Source organism: Coptis chinensis, chromosome 8, assembly GCF_015680905.1.
Source record: "Coptis chinensis isolate HL-2020 chromosome 8, ASM1568090v1, whole genome shotgun sequence".
NCBI classification, from domain to species: Eukaryota; Viridiplantae; Streptophyta; class Magnoliopsida; order Ranunculales; family Ranunculaceae; genus Coptis; species Coptis chinensis.
This window is the reverse complement of record NC_141463.1, coordinates 28,551,200-28,574,906: the sequence shown is the minus strand read 5'-3', so window position 1 is coordinate 28,574,906 and position 23,707 is coordinate 28,551,200. Positions and strand designations below refer to the sequence as shown.

At 38.1% G+C, this 23,707-nt stretch overlaps 1 long non-coding RNA gene and 1 pseudogene across 5 annotated transcripts; one reads left to right on the top strand and one right to left on the bottom strand.

The window, feature by feature from the left end:
* Positions 1 to 984: 984 nt before the first annotated feature.
* On the bottom strand, positions 985 to 16,906 carry LOC147480938 (uncharacterized). 4 transcript variants are annotated; one of them, XR_015204101.1, is made up of 5 exons: positions 16,688 to 16,906; positions 16,516 to 16,587; positions 16,340 to 16,413; positions 15,864 to 15,938; positions 985 to 1,012 (listed from the first exon to the last, which is right to left on the bottom strand). It is a non-coding gene; the product is annotated as an uncharacterized LOC147480938 (long non-coding RNA). The 4 variants fall into 4 exon arrangements; XR_015204102.1 differs by lacking the exon at positions 985 to 1,012 and adding an exon at positions 1,767 to 1,785; XR_015204099.1 differs by lacking the exon at positions 985 to 1,012 and adding an exon at positions 10,216 to 11,619.
* Positions 6,383 to 15,332, top strand: LOC147480939 (C2 and GRAM domain-containing protein At1g03370-like; annotated as a pseudogene). Its single transcript, XR_015204098.1, has 9 exons — positions 6,383 to 7,065; positions 10,266 to 11,522; positions 12,018 to 12,203; positions 12,391 to 12,674; positions 12,762 to 12,879; positions 13,098 to 13,359; positions 13,892 to 14,060; positions 14,200 to 14,472; positions 14,572 to 15,332. The product of XR_015204098.1 is annotated as a C2 and GRAM domain-containing protein At1g03370-like (transcript).
* Positions 16,907 to 23,707: the final 6,801 nt, after the last annotated feature.

Below are 23,707 nucleotides of genomic sequence, written 5' to 3'. Positions count from 1 at the left end.
TGACACATCCAGTGGATCTCTATAGTACATACGCCCTATGGTCTCAATCAGACATTTTTTGTTTCTACCATACACAGACTTTGACTGCATCTGAACCACAATATGATAGAATAGGATAAAAAGAAGGTGCAGAAAATCTAGCAGTTTTGCTTTACTCAAGAAACACTATATATAAGTACGTAACACCAGTTATAAGCATATTGAATGTTTTGTTGCTAACGGTCCACAGAGGTAAGGGAAATAGAAGTGTTACCGAATCAAGAAATAAAGGCTGGTCCTCTAGGAAGATGTGGTTGGTGCTCTTATAAAGTTTGAAATCCCAACTTTCTCCAATTTCATGACGCCCACTAGTAATCCAATCCACAATGACCACGCTTGAATTGGAAGCCAATCCAACACTTGTTTTTGAGAATACCGGCAGTTGAGAAACACGCCACCGGTCCGAACAACGACTAAAAGAGCATTGCTTCCAATTACGCCCTCTTGCATGGCGTGAAAGTCGCCACTATTATTACCCACTATCATGTAAATGTAATACTACTCAAAAATTCAAGATGACCTTTTTGCTATGAACCAATTATACAACACAAATTGTATTCTCGTTTGATTTATTTATAATGTTAGTCATTTCTACTAATTAACAATGACAAATATATACCAAAGATTTCATATAAGAATATCAAAAGGTTATCATGGCAATCCATTACTTTCGATATGAAATTACAACTCAACACCATTTTCATTCCTTCATTTAACATAAGCAAGAAAGAATCACCAAGTCATTTGATTCACCTCCAAGTTTTGTTCGAAAGCACTTGAATCCCACGACTTGTAAACCTCAGAAAATAGATAAAACCGAGATAAGTTGATTGAAAAAACGATAAAAGCGGATATGGGCACAAAATGAAATGAGATAAAGATAAGATATTGATGAACCTTAGTTGAAGATCGAGTTGTAAAACTGTGAGTGCAATCATCTCCAACCTGTTAAACCACAAGAAATAATATCTCCCTACATAAAAAAAAAACATCATTTAATCCTTAATAATAAAAAAAGAATCCTTTTTTAACTAAATTAAGAGGAGGGGTGTAGAGTAGGGGGCATACAGAAACAATGCCACCACCATAAGTAAGACTGTATATCCAAACTGCATCAGTTTTATTAGAGCCCACCTAAAAACCCATCCAGCAAAAGTACATTAATTAGAATGAATGTGCCATGTTAAAGAGAAGATGACTGGTGGCAAACCTTGTTGGGTATGATTAGTTTCAGAGGATACTTGGAAAAGCTTTGTGTTACACTTGACTTTCCTCTTACTTTTTCTACCACCACAAAACCTGTCTCCATCTTTTTTCCAACTCATTACTTCAACAAATCAAACAATAGGCGGTTGTGCCAAGTCTTTCAGAAACCGTCACGAAGTCCATTGTTGATTTCCGATAAGTACGATGGTAAATTAGTCAGACCCAACTTGACTCAAGAGTCTATTGGCACCCATTTAGTAAATAAATGTAATTTTAAAGAGTTAAAGCTAATTAATACCTGTTTCTCAATTTTCAACAGTTCATCCAAAAGACGTTGCAACAAATATTCGGCCTCATCATCAAACGTTGTTATCAACTTTTTGCATGTTGAATCTTCTATTTCAAATTGGACTTTGTACCGCGATAGAATGTAATTACTTTAGTCTCTATGATAATATTTGTAATTTATTTAATAATATTTGTTTCAATACCTTTTTGTTGGTTCTTTCATTGAAATAGAACAATAGTCACACCACCATTCTGGATATTTTGCGAAACAAATCTTTATTGGAAACTGTATTCTCTTCAAACTAAAAGGCCAGTTCGTGCACTTATAAACTGTATTCTCTTCAAACTAAGAGTCATGGGATTCGTCATGAGCAGACTGTTCCCAAGACTCTGTAACACAATGGTATAGCCGAGAGGAAGAATCTTACCATTGTAGAGAGGATGAGATGCATGTTGTCTCACTCTAAGTTACCTAGAAGTTACTAGGTAGAAGCAATGCGCACAGCTGTACATGTGATTAACCTATCGCGCCCAAGCCTCCTCGAATAGTGATTATCCGCAGAGATATGGTCGACGAGATGTTGATTATGGATACTTGAGGGTATTTGGGTGCAGGGCATTTGTTCATATTTCCACGGATGAGAGATCCAAGCTTGATGACAAAGCTAAGCAGTGCATTTTTTTGGGTTATGGGGATGAGAAGTTTGGCTACAAACTTTATGATCCGATTAATAAGAAAGTAATCCAAAGTCGAGATGTTGTGTTCTTGGAAAACCAAACCATAGCAAACTTTGATGATGGTGAGAAGCTAGAAGTTTTCACTAATAATCTTGTTGATTTAGAACCAGAAGTTCCTACTGTGGAACGTGCAGAAGGCATTGAGAATGCAGAGAACCATGAGTTTGAAGCTCAGGATGATGATCTTTTTGCTCATGATGGGATATAACCTATTGATATAGAAGATGCAGATGAAGTGCATGAACCACTACCTGAGCAAGCAGAAGTGCATCCTCCTAAGCCACAAGAAGATGGGGTAAAAAGGTCTGACAGAGAGAGATTAGCTTCAACCAGATATCCACCACATACGTATGTTTTACTATCTGATGGTGGAGAACCTATGTGCTATCAAGATGCTCTTGAAGGTATAGACAAAGAGAACTGGTTGAAGGCCATGCATGATGAGATTGATTTTTTGCATAAGAATCACACTTATGACTTAGTTGAGAAACCAAAAAGAAGAAAAATTCTTAAGAATAAGTGGATCTACAAAATCAAGTATGAGCCACCCAAGGCACAACGCTCACCTAGTTGTGAAGGGATTCGGTCAAAAGAAGGGTATTGACTTTGATGAAATTTTCTCTCCTGTAGTTAAGATGACTTCTATCAAGGTGGTATTGGGTCTGACCGCAAGTATGAACCTAGAGATTGAAAGCAACTAGATGTCAAGACAACCTTTCTTCATGGAGACCTTGAAAAAATGCCTACATGGACCAGCAAGAGGGGTTTGAGGTCAAAAGCAAGGAACACCTAATATGCAAGCTGATAAAGAGTTTGTATAGGTTGAAGTAGGTACCGAGACAGTGGTACATAAAGTTTGATTCTTTTATGGTGAAGCATGGCTACATGAAGTCTGCTTCCGATCATTGTGTGTTTGTTCAGAAATTTCCAGATGGGGATTTTATAGTGCTCTTGTTGTATGTGGATGATATGTTGATAGTTGGCCAAAATATCAACAAGATATCCATGCTGAAGAAAGACTTGAGTAAGTCTTTTGAGATGAAGGATTTTGGTCAAACAAAACAGATAATTGGTATGCGGATTACTCGTGATAGAAAGAGTGGGAAGTTGTGGCTTTCTCAAGAAAGCTACATTAAGAAGGTCTTGAAGAGATTCAATATGGATCAAAGCGAAGCCGGTCGGTTAATCCGCTTGTCCGCTTGGCCAATTCCGTATGACCAAAGATATATGTCCAAAGGGTGAGCATGAAAGCGAGTCAAATGGAAAAAATTCTTTATGCATCCACAAATGGGCGCTTTTAATGTATGCAATGGTGCGCGCATAAGACCGGATATTGCTTTCGCCATTGGTGTTGTGTCGATTTCTGCCAAATCCGGGTAAAGAGCATTAGGAAGGTGTTAAGTGAATATTGAGATATCTCAAGGGCACTTCCAAAGCATGTTTGTGTTTTGGTGGAAGTAAGACCTTGCTTGAAGGTGACACTGATGCAGACATAGCAGGTGATGTTGACTCTATGAAGTCCACCTCTGGTTATCTGCTTACTTTTGCGGGGGAGCGCTTTTTGCAATCTAAGTTGCAAAAAGTGTGTTGCCTCTCCACTATAGAAGCCAAGTATATTGCGGCAACCGAAAGGTTGCAAATAGATGTTATGGATGAAAAGGTTCTTTGATGAATTAGGGCTAAAGCAGAAACAATTTGTAGTTCTATGTGACAGTCAGAGCGCCATCCATTTGAGCAAGGATCCGAGTTTTCATTCTAGATCCAAACACATACACGTGCGTTTTCATGCATTGGATTTGAGAAGTTCTCGAAGACAAGCGTTTGTATTTTGAGAAGATCCATACCGACAAGAACAGGTCGGATATGATGACCAAAGTCTTACCGAAAGGTAAGCTAGTTTGATGTTTGTTATGCTACCGCCGGAATGGTAGCAAACTCCTCCTGTTGATTTAGGAATGCATGGAGGTGCCCCACTCACTGTTCGGGAGGGGAAGATTGTTGGAGTTATCTTTCACATGAGATGAGAAAGAAGCTGGAGGTGCCCCACTCACTGTTATCTTTCATATGAATGCAAACCATCAGTTTATTTTACAAATAATTTAGAAGATAACAATTATTATAAAAATTGATTCCTAACCTTTTTTTCTTTTTTTCTTGAATAGTCTTATCACAAACTTGAAATTTCAATAATTTAAACAAAGAATTGCACAAGAGACAGAAAGAGAAGAAGCAGAATTCTACACCAAATAAAACAATATAAAAAAAACCAAATAAGGCAAAAGAATGATAGAGATAAGATTGAAGTGTTGGTTTCAATGCTTCATATTTGATTATTTGTTATAAGGTGATGAAGAACTTTAATTAGTTATGGAGGTGTGTGCTTTTTTGTTGGAGAAAACGAAAACATGAGGGAAACAAAGGGGTTTAACGTGATTTTCTAGTTTCCAATGTAAAATTGTTTATCTAATGGACTAAAATAAATTAAAAACAATAATGAGATTTTTTTTTTTTGCTAATAAAACAATAGTTGGTTGTGGGCAAGAATATATTGGTTGCCTTTTTGAGGGCGTGGGACCCAAGCGATTATCAAGTATTTTGCTATATGGTAGAGTCGGTCCTAGGGAGTCTAACTTTCCAGTTTCCATAAAGAAGCTTCCACCGAGAATCTGTAGAACTAAGTGAACAGAATATTTTCATATGTTTACCAAAGAAAAAACAGGGAATGACTCTCCAAGACGGTCGTAAGAAAAAGAGTAACTCTCATAACCATTTTTTGTTTAATCACTCACAAGGACGGGTAGATGAAATGTTAAGTATATCTTTGACCAAATTAAAACGGCTCGAGTAGATGAAAAGTCAAGTATACCCTTGGCGCGAAATAATAAACGGCCCAGCCCAATCGAAGCGGCTCGATGTATATAGTATAAACAGTGATTATTCATACCTATTTGGGATATGAACAATCAATGTTCGTACATCAACATAAGCTATGAATAATCATTGTTCATACCACAAACATAGTGTACGATCAGTAATAACACCTATTAGAGTATGAACAATCATTTCATACTTATTTGGATTGTTTATACATTAATATGAGTTATGAACACTCATTGTTCATACGTATTTGGGCAATCACGGTTCATACCTCAACATAACGTATGATCAGTAAGAATACCTATTGGATTATTAACAATCATTGTTCATACCTATTTAATCTGGGGTATAAACAATCAATATTTATACCTTAACATAATGTATGATCAGTAAAAACACCTATTGGAGTATGATTGTTCATACCTCAACATGAGATATAAACAATTATTGTTCATACCTGGAGTATGAACAATCATTGTTCAATTCATACATTAATATATTGTATAAAGTACGTTAACTTATTTTGGTAATTGTTCATACATCAACATAATGTAACTTATTTTGGTAATTGTTCATACATCAACATAATGTATGAACACCGCATAGCAAAAAATAGAAAAGATAAAATCGAAAAATATTTATTTCAAATCCGGGCTATTTGTCCTTACGAAGTTATTTAAATTGTCTTTAAGAGTAGGGGTGTGCATAAATTAGCCCGAATCGATAGAAACGACCGATCGAATCGGGTCGGTTTTGGATCGCTTTACGTTTATTAGTCGGTTTGGTTCGGTTAAATACATGTGAAAACCGATAGAGTTGGTTTGGTGGTCGGTTTAGTTCCAAACCCGACCCGAACCAACCCGCCATATATAATATATATTAAAATATATATAGTTAATTGATTTAATTTAAAAATATGTGAAAACCGATCGGTTTTGTCAGGTTAATATTGGTTAAACCGTAACTCAATTGGTTCAGTTTGGCTGGAAATTAGTTCGGTTCAGTTACAAAAATATAAAATCGATAGAGTCGGTTCGGTTTAATTCCAAACCCGACCCGAATCGTACACACCCTACTTGAGAGTGATAAAAAAATACGTTTGATTTTCACTCGAAAATGGCCTCGGGAGTCGGGACCAATTTCCGCTATAAAAAAATACGTTTGATTTTCACTCGAAAATGGCCTCGGGACCAATTTTTCGATCGATGGAGAGTTGACAAAGTGGCTCTACCAGTTTGTAGGAAATTCTATGCACGTCATTGCCATTGTTGACTAACACGCTGCAGCCTTTGTCACAATGAAAACGATTATCTCATTTCATTTCACTTTAACACCAAATTAATTTAACCCATTAAACTAGTCTTAAGTCTTAACCCCAAAAAAGAAAAAGCAAAATAAGTCAAACCCAAAGAAAAGAACAAACACATTTGATTTTTAGTTGAAGCTACAAAAACTCCATTTCCTATTTTCCCACAAATTTTTTTTCCAAAATCTAAAAACATTCCCTTTTTAAGCTATCCTATATTCACAGAATCTACTTTCCTAAAAAGCAACTTGACTTTCCAATCCAAAAAAAGAAAAATGAAGTTATTGTTAAGAGTAATACAAGGAAGAAACTTAAGAGCAATGGATTTAAACGGGTCAAGTGATCCGTACGTTAAAGTACAACTTGGAAAACAAAAGTAGTTAAAAAGGAGTTAAACCCAACATGGTCTGAGGATTTCAGTTTAAAAGTTGAAGATTTAATTGAAGATCTTCTTGTAACTGTTTTAGATGAAGATAAGTATTTTAATGATGATTTTATAGGCCAACTTAAAGTTCCTGTTTCGAAAGTCTTTGATGTTGACAATAATAGTCTTGGTATGACTTGGTTTACTTTGCTTCCTAAGAATAACAAGTCCAAGACTAAAGATTGTGGTTAGTACATTTTCTTGATTTTTGTTTTTTTCATTTGTAGTTGAATGTATTGAAATTTTAGGATTTGTAATGTTCTGATAAATTTAGTATGTGGTAAAAAGAAGAGATGGAAGCTTTGTAGTTTAGTTATGCATGTCTTTAATGTGCAATGCTTATTGGATTTGATGCAATGTGTGACAATGTGTATTTCATTTTACGAAATTTTAGTTGATTTTAGTGGGAAATTTTCCCGTGATAATCTTGTAGTAGCCATATTCGGGGATGTATCATCATAAGTCTTGGGCCAAGAGATAAGGCCCGCACCATAGTGTGTATATAGGCCCCAAAATATGGGCCCAGGGACCAAACTATTGCCCCATGAGTAACCCTAAGAGATAAAAAGGAGAGGAGAGAGAGGGAAGAGAAAGGGGGGGGAGAAAAGAAAGAGGAGAGAGTGGAACTGAACTACGGCGCTTGATCCCGAAATGGGTGCGTGTAGGCAACCTAATTGGTGCAGCCGATTTCAAATATAGCTCTCATACTAGTGGGATGATGGTTCATGGTATTGTGTTGTAACAAATGGCGCCAACCAGGGAACGGGTTTCATGATCAACTTAGTGGTAAAGAGAGAATGATATGTTGGTGCGTGGATGGGGCTAAGATGCTAGGCATTACCGCTAATACCCAGCGTTCCGCAAGAATACAAGAAAAAAGGTGTCACCTTTGGTTAGTTGACAAGAGGAAAATGTATATTTTGGCTACCCGTTAGGGCGATCTTTGGAGAGTGGATAGTGCTCCAAAGAGAGGAAAAGAAAAATCATTTGTGCATCCGGAGACTTCGAAGCTCGTTCCCCAACTCATGAACTATTGCATCTGCGCGCACCCAGATAGAGATTCAAGCTTCGAACACCCAAAGCCAAACAAAGAAAAATCAATTTGTTACTTGATCGATAACGTGTTCTTGATAGTAGGCAAGATGGAAGTATTAGCAGATCTCACGCCATTCAACAACGTTGTATCAAAGCTGTTTCGGACAAGATGGCACACCATCAATGTTATCTTCATGGGCCGAAATCTTACAACTCCACGACCTTCAGTGGTAACAACAGAGAATGCGGGGAAGCCAAGCTTTGAACGATTTACACTTTCAGGTTATGCTTTGTCCACATGTCTTAATGGATGAGTTAACCCAATCTGTACACAATAATACAGATTGGTACCCACAAAACATGAAATGAGATTTTTCTGTTTGGGGAGTGAATTGAAATATTTAGAAAGACGGGATTCTGTTTAACTTTTGGTGGAAATGGTTACTTACGGCCGGTTTATGTCGGGAGGAGTTAAGTGGGGATAGTGAAAATGTGTTGGAGTGTGATTACTTCGATGACTCTAATGGGGAGATGCCCACAAAGAGGCGGTGTGAAAGTGTTAATGAGGATTCTGTTTTGTATAGAAGAAATGGATAAGCTCAACTGATGTTGGTGATTAAATAATAAGAAGTGAACTAAAAGCTTATCTCGATTCAAACCGATGACAGCAGTGGGTGTTGGCAGCCATAGGGAGATTCCGAATTTTTCGATATTGATGTCTTACAGATTTTGTCTTTAGAGAACAATCCATTGAACATGACCGAGGGATGGTTGCTACCTATCGCATTACGTAATTCAATTCAGCGCATCGAATTTGACGTTGTCGGGTTGTGGTCCGGTTGGAGCAATACCAGATTTCTTGGGGACCATGTCTTCTCTGTCAGTTTTGCAATTGGCTGATAACAGGCTCTCTCGGAATTCCAGCAAGTTTTAAGCAGTCTCAGTTGCAGATTTTATGGTTAAATGATCAGATTGGGAACGGTTTATTCGGTCCAATAGACGTAATTACCTCGATGACCTCTGTGTCACTATTATGGCTACATGGAAACCAGTTCACAGGTACCATTCCGGTAGGTATTGAGCACTGCCTTTTCTAACGGTGCTCAATCTTAACAAGAACAGACTTGTGGGTCAAATTCCGAAAGCTTAAATAAGATGACACTTCTAAAGAAGTCGGATTTGAGCAATAACAACCTCATGGGTGCAGTACCAAATTTATTTGGTAATTTCCTTTGCGAGCAATCGACTATGTCAATCTACTCACGGGGTTCCATACATGTGCCCCGCAAGTTACTACATATATAAATTTTTCTTGGAACTGAACTACCCCCGGAGATATGTTTCTTCCCCGGAAGGTAATGATTTGTGTGTAGGTTCCCGGTTGGGATAGCCCGCAATTCAGTTCAAAAGTTTTGATTCTCAGATCTGCCGATAATAAGCTTAATGGTACTAGTAATGGGATTGTTTGTTTAGATAGAAGGAATATTGTTTTATTATTGAATCCGACTACTCGAGAGTTTAAGGTGGTGCGATTTGGAGAGGAGTTTGACTTTGATTGTCATCAGAATAGTGGATTTGGGTATGATGGTGCTAATGATGATTACGTGTTGGTGAAGTTTATCAATGGTAATGGATGTGAATCTAGTATTAATGTTTACTCGGTGAACAACACTTCTTGCTCCGCGATTTCGAATGTTCCTTATAGGATTACTGATGATGTCCTGAGGAGAAGAAGACTACGTACAGTCACAGGACAATGTGGATATCTAGAGTTCAAAGAAAGAGACAAGGAAGTTTGAGGACTTCCGGTCCGCCGTCGTCATCATCGCCCGAACCCGGTAAGGGGGGCAATTAGTAGTAGCCATATTGGGGATGTATCACATAAGTTTGAAGTCTTGGGGGCCAAAGAGATAAGGCCCGGACCATAGTGTGTATAGGGCCCAAAATATGGGCCCAGGACCAAACTATTGCCCCATGAGTAACCCTAAGAGATAAAAAGGAGAGGAGAGAGAGGGAAGAGAAAGGGGGGGGGGGGGAATGGAGGCAAGAGGGAGAGAGAAAGTGAACTACGGCGGCTTGATCCCGAAATGGGTACGTAGGCAACCTAATTGGTGCAGCCGATTTCAAATATAGCTCTCATACTAGTGGGATGATGGTTCGCGGTATTGTGTTGTAACAGATACTCTAGCACTTCCCCCTACAAATGAAAAGTTCTTGGAAAATCAAACACATCAATAATCTATTCTAATTCAAGTTATGCTTTTCATATTTTGAATTTCTCTGTCTTTGTTGCTTGGTTTGCTTTTCATACACAAATTGACAATTGGACTTTCGTTTCCCTCCTTTTCTTAGGTGAGGTTCTTCTTGATGTATCATTGTCCAAAAACAATTCTTTTCTAGGGGATACATTGTTCTCTAATGATGACCATGCATCACATATGGAGAGTAATGAAGACCTTACAAGTGAATCATCATCTGTACAGTCTTTAAATAGCCCCTCAAGATTGTCTTTCAGCGCCACTTCAAAATCATCTTCTGCAATGGAAATGGAAGAAAAACCATCTCCGAATATTTTTCCTCGTCTCATTCAGATATTTCTTAAAAATGGAGAAACAGCTTGCAGTACCAGTAAAAGTGTTACGGCCTCAGAGACAAAAATATCCGATTCTGAAGTTCATGAGAATAGTTTCGAGGATCAGCCCTCCAATCAGTCCTCATATGGAAGTTTTGGTGAATTTATAAGAACCTTGGAAATGAGAGACCAAGGAGGGGAAATTCCAAGCAATTTACCAGGAGTACTTCTAGATAGATCTTATGTGGTTGCCCCATCTGATCTCAACTCTCTTCTCTTTTCACCTGATTCAAGTTTCACAAAATCTTTGGCTGAACTGCAAGGAACTACAGAACTGCAAGAGGGACCTTGGACATTTGAGAATGGAGGGGACAGGTTGAAAAGAGTGGTAACTTTCGTGAAGGCTGCTACCAAAATAGTCAAGGCAGTGAGAGCCACTGAGGAGCAAACATATTTGAAAGCTGACGGGAATGTATTTGCAGTTTTAGTAAGTGTCAGTACACCAGATATTATCTATGGGAACACCTTCAAGGTAGAATTGCTCTATTGTATAGCACCAGGACCTGAAGTGCCAACAGGAGAGCAATCATCACGGTTGGTTATCTCATGGCGGATGAATTTTCTTCAGACCACAATGATGAAAGGTATGATAGAAGGTGGAGTTAGGCAAGGTCTCAAAGGAAATTTCGAGCAGTTTGAAGATCTGTTGTCTGACAATGTTAAACCAGTCGATATGAAAGAATTTGGATCCAACAAAGAGCAGGTCTTGGCTTCTTTGCAGCTGGAGCCACAGTCAGACTGGAAGCTGGCTACTCAGTATTTATTGAACTTTACTGTGGTTTCCACTATTCTCGTGGGTCTGTATGTTCTTATCCACATCTTATTAGCCATGCCTAGCATGATCCAAGGTCTTGAGTTTGATGGACTAGACTTGCCAGATTCAATTGGTGAAGTGGTTGTGTGTGGGATTCTGGTTCTACAAGGTGAACGGGATTTGGGGATGATAATACGTTTCATGCAGGCCAGAAACCAGAAAGGTACCTCCTATTTAAGAACTTCTTAACTCTTGTCGTACTTGGTGTTGTGTCATTGTTTGTCTTACACTAACTCGAGCGTGGTTATGTCATCTTCTAACTGGTAGGAAATATCATGGTTTTCAATCAGTACATCAGAACATGTTACAAGCTTACAGTATATAAGTAAAAGCGTCTCACTTAACAGTATTACGCAGCATTATAGCTCAACTCTAAGATAGTAATTTTATTTCTTTAGACGAGGGTATATTCACTATATTGTTACCAATCACAAAAAAGAAAAAAAGATGATATTTGATTTTAATTCCACCTATGGACCTTGAAATCTTTATCCGATTCATTTGGTGATCACTCGAGTCCCATGCTTAGGATTCAGCAGATCTATGACTTGCAGCAATCTCTGCCAAAACATAATCTGTACAAATTTTCTCTTTAATTTATTATTTTGTGAGAATATGTATAGGCTGACTCATCCATGTTATAAAATTACTACTTTAGGCACTACGGATCATGGAGTGAAAGCGCAAGGGGATGGATGGTTGTTAACTGTTGCTCTGATTGAGGGAAGTAGCTTAGCAGCCGTTGATGCAACTGGTTTCTCAGATCCTTATGTGGTCTTTACTTGCAATGGGAAAACAAGAACGAGCTCTATCAAATTCCAGAAAGCTGGCCCTCAATGGAATGGTAAACTCACTTTTCTTGAATATTCACTTTCTACTTTCTAGTATCAGTGTCCTCTCAAGGCCTACCAGTGAGCTTAAAATTGGACCTAACTTCATGCAGTAGTGAAACAACTTGTTTACTGGGTCCAAATTCTTTTTACAAATGCTTCATGCACTGATGCTGCAACAGAACACTTTTCAACCTGCAGAAATTTTTGAATTTGATGCAATGGATGATCCTCCATCTGTTTTGGAAATAGAGGTATTTGATTTTGATGGACCTTTTGATGAGGCTATAACTCTGGGACATGCCGAAGTCAACTTTCTAAAGTCTAATTTGTCTGATCTGGCGGATATATGGATCCCTCTTCAAGGAAAATTAGCTCAGGCATGTCGCTCTAAGTTGCACTTGAGAATTTTCTTGAACAATACAAGAGGTAATAATGTTGTTAAAGAGTACTTGGCGAAAATGGAGAAGGAGGTTGGTAAGAAGGTGAGTTGCTTTCCTGGTTAGGAGTTGTATCTGTTGCTCTAGTTGTCTTTTCCTGTGCTTACTACTAATTCCCGAAATTATATGTAGATAAATATAAGATCACCGCAAACTAATTCAGCATTCCAGAAAGTGTTTGGGCTTCCCCCGGAAGAATTTCTCATCAATGACTTTACTTGTCACCTGAAGCGCAAGTTGCCATTGCAGGTATTGTACAATAAACTATCTAGTTTGTTGACTTCCTAAACTCTCAAAAGAGGGGAGTTTCCATGCTTCAACATATTCATTTACCCTGCACTTGGTTCATCCTTGCTTGTCCTGCAGGTGGGTCATCCTCTGTGCAATTAGTTATGGACCTTATGGTCCATTTTGTTATGGCAGGCTATGTCCTGTTGCCTTATCCATTTACCGTTGATTCTTTGCAAGGTCGCCTCTTTTTGTCCGCAAGAATCATGGGGTTTCATACGAACATGTTTGGAAATATAACAAAAATTTTCTTTTTATGGGAGGACATTGAAGACATTCAAGTGCTTCCACCTACTCTGGCATCTATGGGTAGTCCATCCATCATCATTATTCTCCGTCCTGGAAGAGGTATGGATGCAAGGCATGGTGCCAAAACACATGATCAAGAAGGCAGGCTGAAGTTCCACTTCCAATCTTTCGTGTCTTTCAATGTGGCTAATAGGTACTTAATAACCTGACTCTGCTTACTTTGACTTTTGATCATATAAATTCTATGAAAAAGTACAAAAATGAGTAGATATGCATGGAAAGTTGCATCTTTTAAACAAACTTTTGGGGAAATAATCCATTCACCCAGATGCTCCCGAAGGGCTGGAAATATAGCAAAGACAGAAGACTGGCGATGGTGTTGGAGCATCGTCAGATTAAGGTGGACGGTCCAGATTTTTTTAATAGACAAATCTATTAAACTCCCTTCCTTCCGGGTGAATTTCTGGAGCATCTCTGAGGTGCACGGTCCAGATTTTCTTTAATAGACAAATTCACCCGGGGTGTGGTTGGTGAATTTCTTTTTCAAGTGTGTAAAAACGAAAAACTAAAGATGGTCAGTCTTGCTCTTGTATTAGGGGTCAGCCAAACCCCCCTCTTGTAATGTACTAAATGTATATTCGGGAGTGTTTATGGGGGAAAAAAAAAGTCTTGCTCTTGTACAATGTGGTTTTGAGTGAAGAAGATAAATATGCTACTTCACGCAGGACAATTTTGGCACTATGGAAGGCAATATCGTTAACTCCCGAGCAAAAGGTTCAAATAGTTGAAGAAGAATCTGAAGAAAAAAGAGTCCAAACTGAAGAGAGCGGAGCTTTTCTGGGACTGGAAGATGCCACCATGTCAGAGGTTTATTCGTCTCATCTCTCCATTCCTGTAACCTCTCTCTCTCATTTGCAATGTGCATGTCCAGTGTAGGGGGCTTTATTAGAGCATCCAGTTACTCTCTTCGACACAGACCTTTTACCCCTGTAAGTATTGACCTTGGTATTGTAATATTTTACTGCATTCTCAGGTGAAATTCTTCATGGAATTGTTTAGTGGAGGCTATATAGAGCGGAAGGTCATGGAGCGAGTGGGCTGCCTTGAGTATTCGCATACCTCATGGGAATTGGTAAAATCTGATATGTACCAGAGACAAATTTGTTACAAGTTTGCCAGGCAGATTTCGAGCTATGGAGGAGAAGTAACGAGTACTCAGCAAAAATACCCTTCCTCTAATAACAATGGATGGGTGGTTGAAGAGGTCATGACCCTCAACGGTGTCCCTTTAGCAGATCATTTCACTGTATGACAACTCCTGTTACTATTGATTCGTACCTTCCTATTGTGCTTTTATCGTTTCTTCCTTTTGTAATTCAATTATTTGTTTTGAAACTCCTTGCAGCTTCAGATAAGGTATCAAGTTGAACATCTCCCTTCAAGACCAAAATCATGTAATGTCCAGGCTTATTTTGGAATTACTTGGCTCAAAAGCACCCGGCATCAGAAAAGGGTCACAAAGAATATTCAATCCAATCTGACTGTTCGCTTGAAGTCAATTTACGGTCTACTTGAGAAGGAATATGTACCAGGAAAGTAAATAGTATGTTCATTCTGAATAGAATTTTGAGAATCACCTTCTAGATAGATGTTCGGATGATTGCATTCCTTCCGTGCATAACACAGACTTACTGAGATCAAAGAAGGTTTTTGTGATTCCACAATGATGATAGAAAATTAGTAACCCAACATTCCTCTTGAATACGACGGACATGACTGTTGCATGGCTGATGCCCGAAGACTGAGAGCTGTCTAAAGATGGTGTTAGTTGATTGATTAGCTGATTTATGGGAGCTCAAGTTTCAATCTTTCTATTGACACATGCATACAGTGCTTGTTGGTTCAATTTGATTCAGACAATCTGACGCTTCTGAACCTCTAACAAGAAGGGAGTTACTAGTAGTCAATGCTCATGGGATCAAGAAGTCGTAATTTGGTCATTCCTAGCCTCCTAGGTGAGCTGTGTTGTATGATGTAGATCAAATGATCAATTTGTACTTTATTTTGTTATTTATTAATTTTTAAATTTAGATGTCTGTATATAGAACATTTTGTATTATTCAAGTAATTTGCAAATAAGAAAATGTCTGAATGTAGTTTTATATATTTGGTGGGCGTGTTTCCTCTTAAACCAGAGTATCAACTGATAAACAACAGAGAAGAAACATCATGGAAATACTGACTAGTTGTTCTTTTTCTCTTTAGGAAAGTCTGAATTCCATTGAAACAGGTTGGTACGGTATATGCAAAATGTATAGGACCGTCTCTTCTGGCCTACTGTGCCTGATTACAGCCCTTGTGATTACAAGTCCTTGGTGTGAATCTAAAGGAACTCGAGTACTCAACAATGCATTGTACTCAACAATACGGTGTCCCTTTAGCAGATCATTTCACTGTATGACAACTCCTGTTACTCTTTTAACCAAGAAACCAAATCTCCGCTACCCCGATTTTACCAAAAAAACTCATTTCACACGAAAGCTATCTATATATACAGTTTATATCGAAGAAATACAATGCAAAACATGAATATCATATATACATGCATGGTTGATACGCAACTATCTATTTCCTATTTAAACAATTCAAATCATGTATGAAAATAAGCAGACCATATATTGGTATGTAGGTTCCTACCTTAGCAAGCTCCGTTCTCCTCAAGCCCACTTAACCGGATCAAGCCCACTTAATCAAATTCACTCGAGATCACTCCTATAACATCAGATGTATACGTCGGTCGTTAGAGTTTATCAAACAACGAGGAATTATTATCTAGCGTAAGCCGAGAAGAAATTCTCGACGTTAAGAATTGGGTTTCGGATAATTTTTCATCTAACTACCGTTATGAGCTCTGAGGCCATTTAAATTTGTTACTCGGTCGGTCTCTCGACTATTTCGGCCATTGCAGGCCCTCATATCGACGCCAATCCTATCACATCCCAATTCCAAGTCCAAATTTCAACTACAACCCATTCTACACCTCTCAATTAACATTAATTCTATTAATAAAATCGGTGGGTGTTCTTATCCCTCGATCACTACTCAATCAACTCTTATACAGTTATAAATCGACATAAATTCATTGAAATTGTAATGAATAACCAAATTCTTACCAAGTCAGCAATAAAAATCGTTCCTAGCTCGCTGCTCCACCAAAATCGCAGCTCTCCTTCTCCAAACCGAGCTACTGCCGACATTAAACCCACCCCATTTCAGTTATACTTCCTCAATACAACCAACTACATAAAAATCGAGTTCAAATTATTTACTTTAAGCGAAATTCACTAACCTTTCACTGAAACACGACGCACTCCAAGGATTTTCGGCTGATTTCGTTAAGCCATTCCTCTCCAAATAGCTACTGTCGAATTATACAACCCCCATTCAATATCTCTCATCAAATACAACCTCAAGCTATTGAATTCGAATCTAAACATTAATTTGAAACGAATTTAACTTACCTTTCGCGAAAATACGACGCCAATTCCAATATTTTTTTGAATCCCCACGCTTGATTAAGGGTTGTTAGTGATTGGGTGTTTAAATTTTTGGGTGGAATCGGTTGAATTTGGGCGATTTGAGATTTCTCTCTCCTAGGGTTTGAGAGGTGCGAATTGGGGAAGAAGAAGTGCGATTTTCTGTTTTCGCGATTTTGGTTTTGGGCCTATTTTTTGTTTAGTGCGATACGGTCAAGGCCCAAGCCCAGTGTATCCTAATTAGACTTAACGTCCTACTTAGACTCCTAGCCACCAACTCGTTTGACGTCGCGTCGTAATCATTTTTCCGGCCCATCCCGCTAAATTTAATCTTCTATATTCTATCTCACCGCAGGCTATAACAATAACCCACTCGTCGTCGGTTGTTAACTTCGTTTCGCGACGCGAAACCGCTAACCGGTATTTTGTCAAATTTTCGCATATGATTTGCTTATCTAACGGGGCTTAGGAGTCGGAGTTAAGTTTCATTAAGTTACGTACGTTTGAAATATAAACCCGACGACCAATTTATATAAATGACCCTAGATTTGATATGAAATTTACACAAATACCCTTAATAATAATTCAGGACTTTACACTTACCACAAAAGTTCAGAACGTCCAAAGTCAGACGTGAGAACGGCAACCTCAACTTCGCCTTCAGTTGGTTATATATAATTACAACCCCACCATCTCGAGGCGCATAATCCGAGCCAAATACATTCTTCTCACCACTTTCGGTCAGATATATATCATCGGTCGGGGCTATCAATCCCAAACTCTCTTATGAAGTCCCCAAAGTTATCAAACACCCGACTAGTCACCACCTCCTCGATCCATCGTCTCCAATGAAGAAGACGAGGGGCGCCTTCACCTCCACCTCCACTTGCCCTAACACCACTATCATCATCACTCAAAGTTCTCTCTCTCCACTGATCTAACTTTCAACTTCCCACTCAAACTATCACTAGTGATCAACATTACAAAAACAAAAAGCGAAACAAAAGATCAAAATTTTGAGATGAAAAGTGGCGACTTGAAGAAGGCGAAAACTTCGAAAAGTTTTTGCTTTATTTTTCTCTGCTTTTTCTTCGTTGAGATGATAGAGTGAAGAAATGAAAGACCGCCCGGACCTTAAACCGCTTCAAATGCTCAAAACCTCAAAAGACAAAATGATTGGATTTCCCACACAACCTGATCATTCCTTCAGCCCACAAAAACCCATTTGATTTTTGGGCCTATGGGTCGATCCAACGGTTCCGCACATTTTCCAAACCAAACAAAGCCAGCCACGCAACACGTGTTAAACGCTTTATTTTATCTTTTATTTTCACATCACAGCTGTCCAAAGAATAAATAAAATAAAAGGGGATGTGTAAGTACTCTCCGTTCTACACTACAGCATATGTGTCCATACACTAGGTCGTACTTCATCAGCTCGTACTAAGCTATCAAAACGTACCGATGACCCAAACCCAGGTCATCCCAAACATCAGTTACAACCATATATAGAAGCAAATGATATAGTGCGATCTTGGAGCTCGGTCACGACCAATCAATAAGACATTTACTTTGTAACATCAAGAGTAATGTTGAATCATCAAGATAGCACAAAATATGGATCTATCCTGACAACGAACCGGAGCAAATAAGGAAGGTCACCAAATATCTATAAGTAGAGAGAGATGAACTTCACGTAATGTTTGATTCAAGTTTACCCAAAAACTTGATAAATGTAAGCAACTCTTATCCCAAGAAAGAGTGCGGTCATTCCTATCAAACACCACATCGGTCATAGACCAAAATATCAAATATATGCATTTGTTGTAAGTATTAAATGTCGAATCTCTATGCTTGAAAAATATTTTTATTTTAATATTACTAGTCAATGGCATGTGCTACGCACGTGTCTCTATTTCTCTCTCTGCTTTACGGTCTCTCTTTCTCTCTCTCACGTCTCTCTTTCCTCTACGCATCTATTGTTGACTTTGGAAACAAAAAGACAAAAGGACGAAGTGATTACCCCTGTGGTTGACGATATCAACGATTTTGCCATACCAAAAGACAAAAAGACGAAGTGATTGCCCCTGTAGTCGACGATATTAACGATTTTTGCCATACAAAAAGACGATGAGTTTTAGAGATACATTAAAAAAATATTAAATCACTATTGGTCGCGAGAATTAAAGTATTTTAGATTTAGATTATAAGTTTGAATCAACCTTGAAACACAAATATGAGCTGATATATCAAACCTCTCTTATCAGTCGATATATACCAATATTTCAATCGGATAAGCAATATCTATAGTTCTATACACGTGACGATGTCATGTCATATATAATGGTACTAGTATGCGAACCGAGCTTCGCACCGGTTTTTCAAAAGTAGCCGGTGCACACGTGGTATTTTAAAAAAAATCTGCTTAAGGATCATTATATGAGCAATTATTATGTACACTACCCTGTCCCATGGTATATGTTTGGGCTGGAGGATTGAGATTCGATTCGGACTAAAGTTTCTTTTCCGTGACACAACAATTGATTTTATTGATAGATTTCTAAATGGATTCATAGATAATTATCTAAAATAACTATGTTTTACAATCATTTTTAGATAAGATATCGCTCTTTAATACCAAAAATGAATGATATACAATGTAGGAGGCCTCGACAAGTGAAGGCGAATGGGTCTTGGCTCCGTTAGTGGAAGCGATAATGAAATTACTCATTGACCGCCTCTCAAGCTCATTATAGTTGCAATTTGCATTGGACTTTCAAATTAGTCCTACTACTCAATTTGAAATTCACGGTACAACCGATAGCCCGATACATTGCCAGCGATATATATAGCACGATGTTACCTACATGGGTACCTACATAAGTACAAATAGCACACACACTTAACATACACGATACACTTAACACACTTACCATATATTCCACAAAATTGCTATAGGTAACATTCCCTTGCGATGAAAATTGAAAAATGGTAAACTTAAATAGATATGTCTTTGGCATGTGGCATATAATTGGGTACTTTTGTTTGCCCGATTGGACTCCACATGGGCATGATACGTATTCAAAACCTGCGAGGAAAGTCGAGATACTACCGTGGAATGTAGTAGAGTACTCATAAACAAATTGTATATCGGTTTCACCATCATGAAAGTATCGGGAGGATGTTCTGAAGGCACTACAAGAAAACAGGTTTTTAGCCACGGCCCAAAACCGTGGCAAAAGAGTTTTTCCCACGGTCAAAATCCGTCACACGACCGTGGGCTTTTTGTGCGTCGGTAATGGTGTACCCACAGCCATGACCGTAGCAAAAAGCCACCCAATAGCCCGCGGTCATTGCGTTGGTCTAAGTCCGTGGAAGTAGCGGCGGTCTAAGTCCGTGTGAAATCTTGGTTTATGCCTCACGGTCACACAATACTAGCCATTGCTTTGGATGTGGGAAAAGGATTTTTTTATTAAAAAAAATATTAGGGCCAATGTCACATTTCAACTTTTTTAACATTTTTCTAGTTGCACACCCACCAATCATCCACAAAACTTTGTACAGATTCTTCATTACACAATTATCAAAATATACTTAATAAGGAGAAATACAAGTTGTTCAATTGAAAAAGGAAATTATAAGTTACGTTTTACTCTAAAATAAGAACATGGACTTGAACACTCCCATCTTGACATCCGGCCTTCACAATACCGTTAAGGCAAGTCTAACCCTTTATATACTTCAGGCCACTTCATGTTTCCCATCATCAACAGTTCAATATGGGAAACTAACCTTCCTGAAAGTTCAAGAAGTGTTGGCATTGCATAAGACCCCGATTGAGTCATTTGTAGAGCAAAGTGTTTCTACTTGCAGAGGCCTCCTGACCACGTGGTAAAATTCAGGATCAATTGGTTATGTAACTAGCTAAGACCCAAACTATAATTTAAATAACATTTTGAGGAAAAACATTCACATTTAAACCATGGACAAATGACAATCAGTAAACTACTCATACTAGGGTCCTTCTTTCCTACACTATATAGGGCCCGAGTAGACTCGGCCCATATGAATCAAGAATATAACTAGCTTAACCATGCCATTTGTGGTGAATTGCATACATACCACCGCACTAGAGGAAACAAAATTTATGTGTCTCATTTAACTATTTAAGGTACGGTGAAACTTATGCAACACATCTCTGTCTTGATTTAACAAGCAATACTTCATTAACGCGTAACGAAAGTTATATGGGAGAGAGGGGGGCAAGAAAACTCACCCAATCATGGCAAGAGAGCATGAAGTGATCAGCACCTTGTGTCCTATTCCAGAAGGGGTACTTCGTAGAAATAACTCTAACATAATCAGAAACGAATCCAATCATGTATGAACCTTCCTTCTGATGTGTAGATATCCTTGCATGGTCCACCGTGAACAATGGGCATGTTCCCTTCTTCGTACACATACACTTTAAATCGCTTCTCCATCTCCAAATAACTCCTGCAAGGAGAGATTCAACATTATAGTTTATCCAATTTAAGCATTGGGTTAAACACCGGACCACAATTACACTCTGACCGAACGAGTTTTTACTAACAATGTTTAATTGACCACAAAATAACTTATTTAACTCAACAACCTTTTATCTGTTCCAAGTTAGCACCAATTACAGATGGTCCCTAATTAATTGACCACTCCAGAAATGTTAATTGACCGTTCTCAGATAAATACCGCAATTTAATCGGAAATCTACAATATGACAAGTCAAGGCAAATATAGATTATGATGAAAATCAGTATTTACGTACATTTTCTTGTAGTGACACTAAAAGGACCGAATCAATGTTCCAATTACATACATCAAGAGAAACCTAACATGGAAGAGGAAAAGGAGATTGAAGGCGAAAAAACTAACCTGGTTTGATTGCTATTCTTGGTCGTTGTTTTGCAGACTTAATCTGGAGACAGAGAGAGAGGGCTGGAGGTTGATACCCTAACTGTACGAGTGTAGAAGTGGGAGAGCTAGTGAGTGGAAATTAAAGTTTTAGACTTTTTTTAGAGTCGTGAAGGGGCACAAGTTACCAGTAAATGGTCAACACTGTTTTACAGAGACAATTAACATAACCTATAATGACCGGCCTATTTGAGCGGTCACACATAACATTGACTAAGTACTTAGACTGCCTTAGTTATGGTTTCGAATACACGGGATGATAAAAATGCTAACAAGATAGTCACATAGAGAGGCTAGCTATCTGAAAATAACCCCCATTGTGTAACTTTGATAACAGTTTTAGGAAGCCTCTAATCTAGAATATATAATATAGAGTAGTAAGCTCCGCAGTTCAAAACTTGAAGGTTAGGCCGATGCAATCAACTAAATTTCCAATCCATTTGCAACCACATAAGAAATGTAACCTGCAAGAACAAAATTTAACCTCATGTACAAGTGTCGTTCTCTCGGGTAACTTATGGACCTCTATTTCATAAGAAGTTTAAATGCGGCTTTCATACTTTTTGCTTCGGTGTCTAGTCATCATCAAGATTTGCATGGGCATGTTTGGTCATCGGTAGCACCTCTGCCAAGGGCTCTTCACTCTTTTAATGGATATTCCAAATCTTATGCGACATAATAGTACAAAATATCAAAAACCAATGATACTTGTTGATATTTCTTATTATATCGAGATATATCATCGATTTCATATATCTCTTTCTAGTTTACACGTTCTATTTCCCTCCAATATCACTCCCAAATTTCCCATACCCGCCGTCCGCACATCCCTTTTTTAATCGCGCTTCAATTTTATTATTCAATAGGTACAAAATTTGTGATTGTGCTCGGTATGCTAGTATTACGAACCGTTTATTCACCAGCCACATGTACAGAAATGACTACATTTCGTACATTGGCGTCAAGATTGAGACCAGCCACAAGACGTATGTTAACAACAACTACTACATGTTCTACAAACAAGGAAAAGGTTATTGTGATATCAGGTCCTACTGGTGCTGGCAAAAGTAGATTTGCATTGGAATTAGCAAAGAAACTTAACGGGGAAATTATTAGTGCTGACTCGGTCCAATAAATTGAATTATTGAGTGTTAGAAAGGTTTTTCAATTCTACAAGTCTATTGAGACTTATAAGTTCTTAGATTTATGGCGAAGGTTTCAACCTTTCTCCAAATAATTTCAGCATGCCCATATATATAACCAATATACAAAATGCAAAAGAACGGCACATTGTCAGAGAACTAAATAATAAGGTTATATCGTAAATAAATAGTACAAAGAAAAGTTCAAAGAACCAAACGAAGAAATGACCATACCTAGCATGAATCTCAACTTAAAGTCTTTACACTATTCCCAAGATCTCCAAGAGCTTTCTCAAGCATCTGCAAGAAAAAATAAGAATGCTTACAACTTTATATTAGCACCAGCTTGTTGTGATTTTTCGAAACTGGTTTCAAGTTAGTGCTTAATCTGATGAAGTCAAGCATACGACTTAAAAGACCTATATAACATTAGAGCTAGGTACCCTATCCTAAAAACCAATGACATAACCTGGAAACTAGTCCTCAAGAGACTAAACAAACACCGACGAGATTTTTGGTGCGACCAAGGAAGTTGCACTAGCAACAAAAGTAATATATTTACACTAAGATATAAAGAAAATCGAACTAATCGTATAAATATATTTATACTAAGTATTAAAGAAAAGTATCAATAATTTGAAATCCGCTACATATTGGGTGCTCAGAAAAAGGTATACAATACCAATTGAATGACAATATATGTTGTTACCCCTAAGACATATCAAACACACCAATTAACCAAATTGAGCACCTACAAGAACATACATACAATAAAAACAATGATCCATATCACAAAGCTGGAACCATTTTAATTAATTTCATCTCCAATCTAGTAGGATGCAATTGTAGTATATTGTAACGTAAAACAACGAGCCAAGCCGAAGTGCTTGCGACGAAAGTACCAATTTTTTGT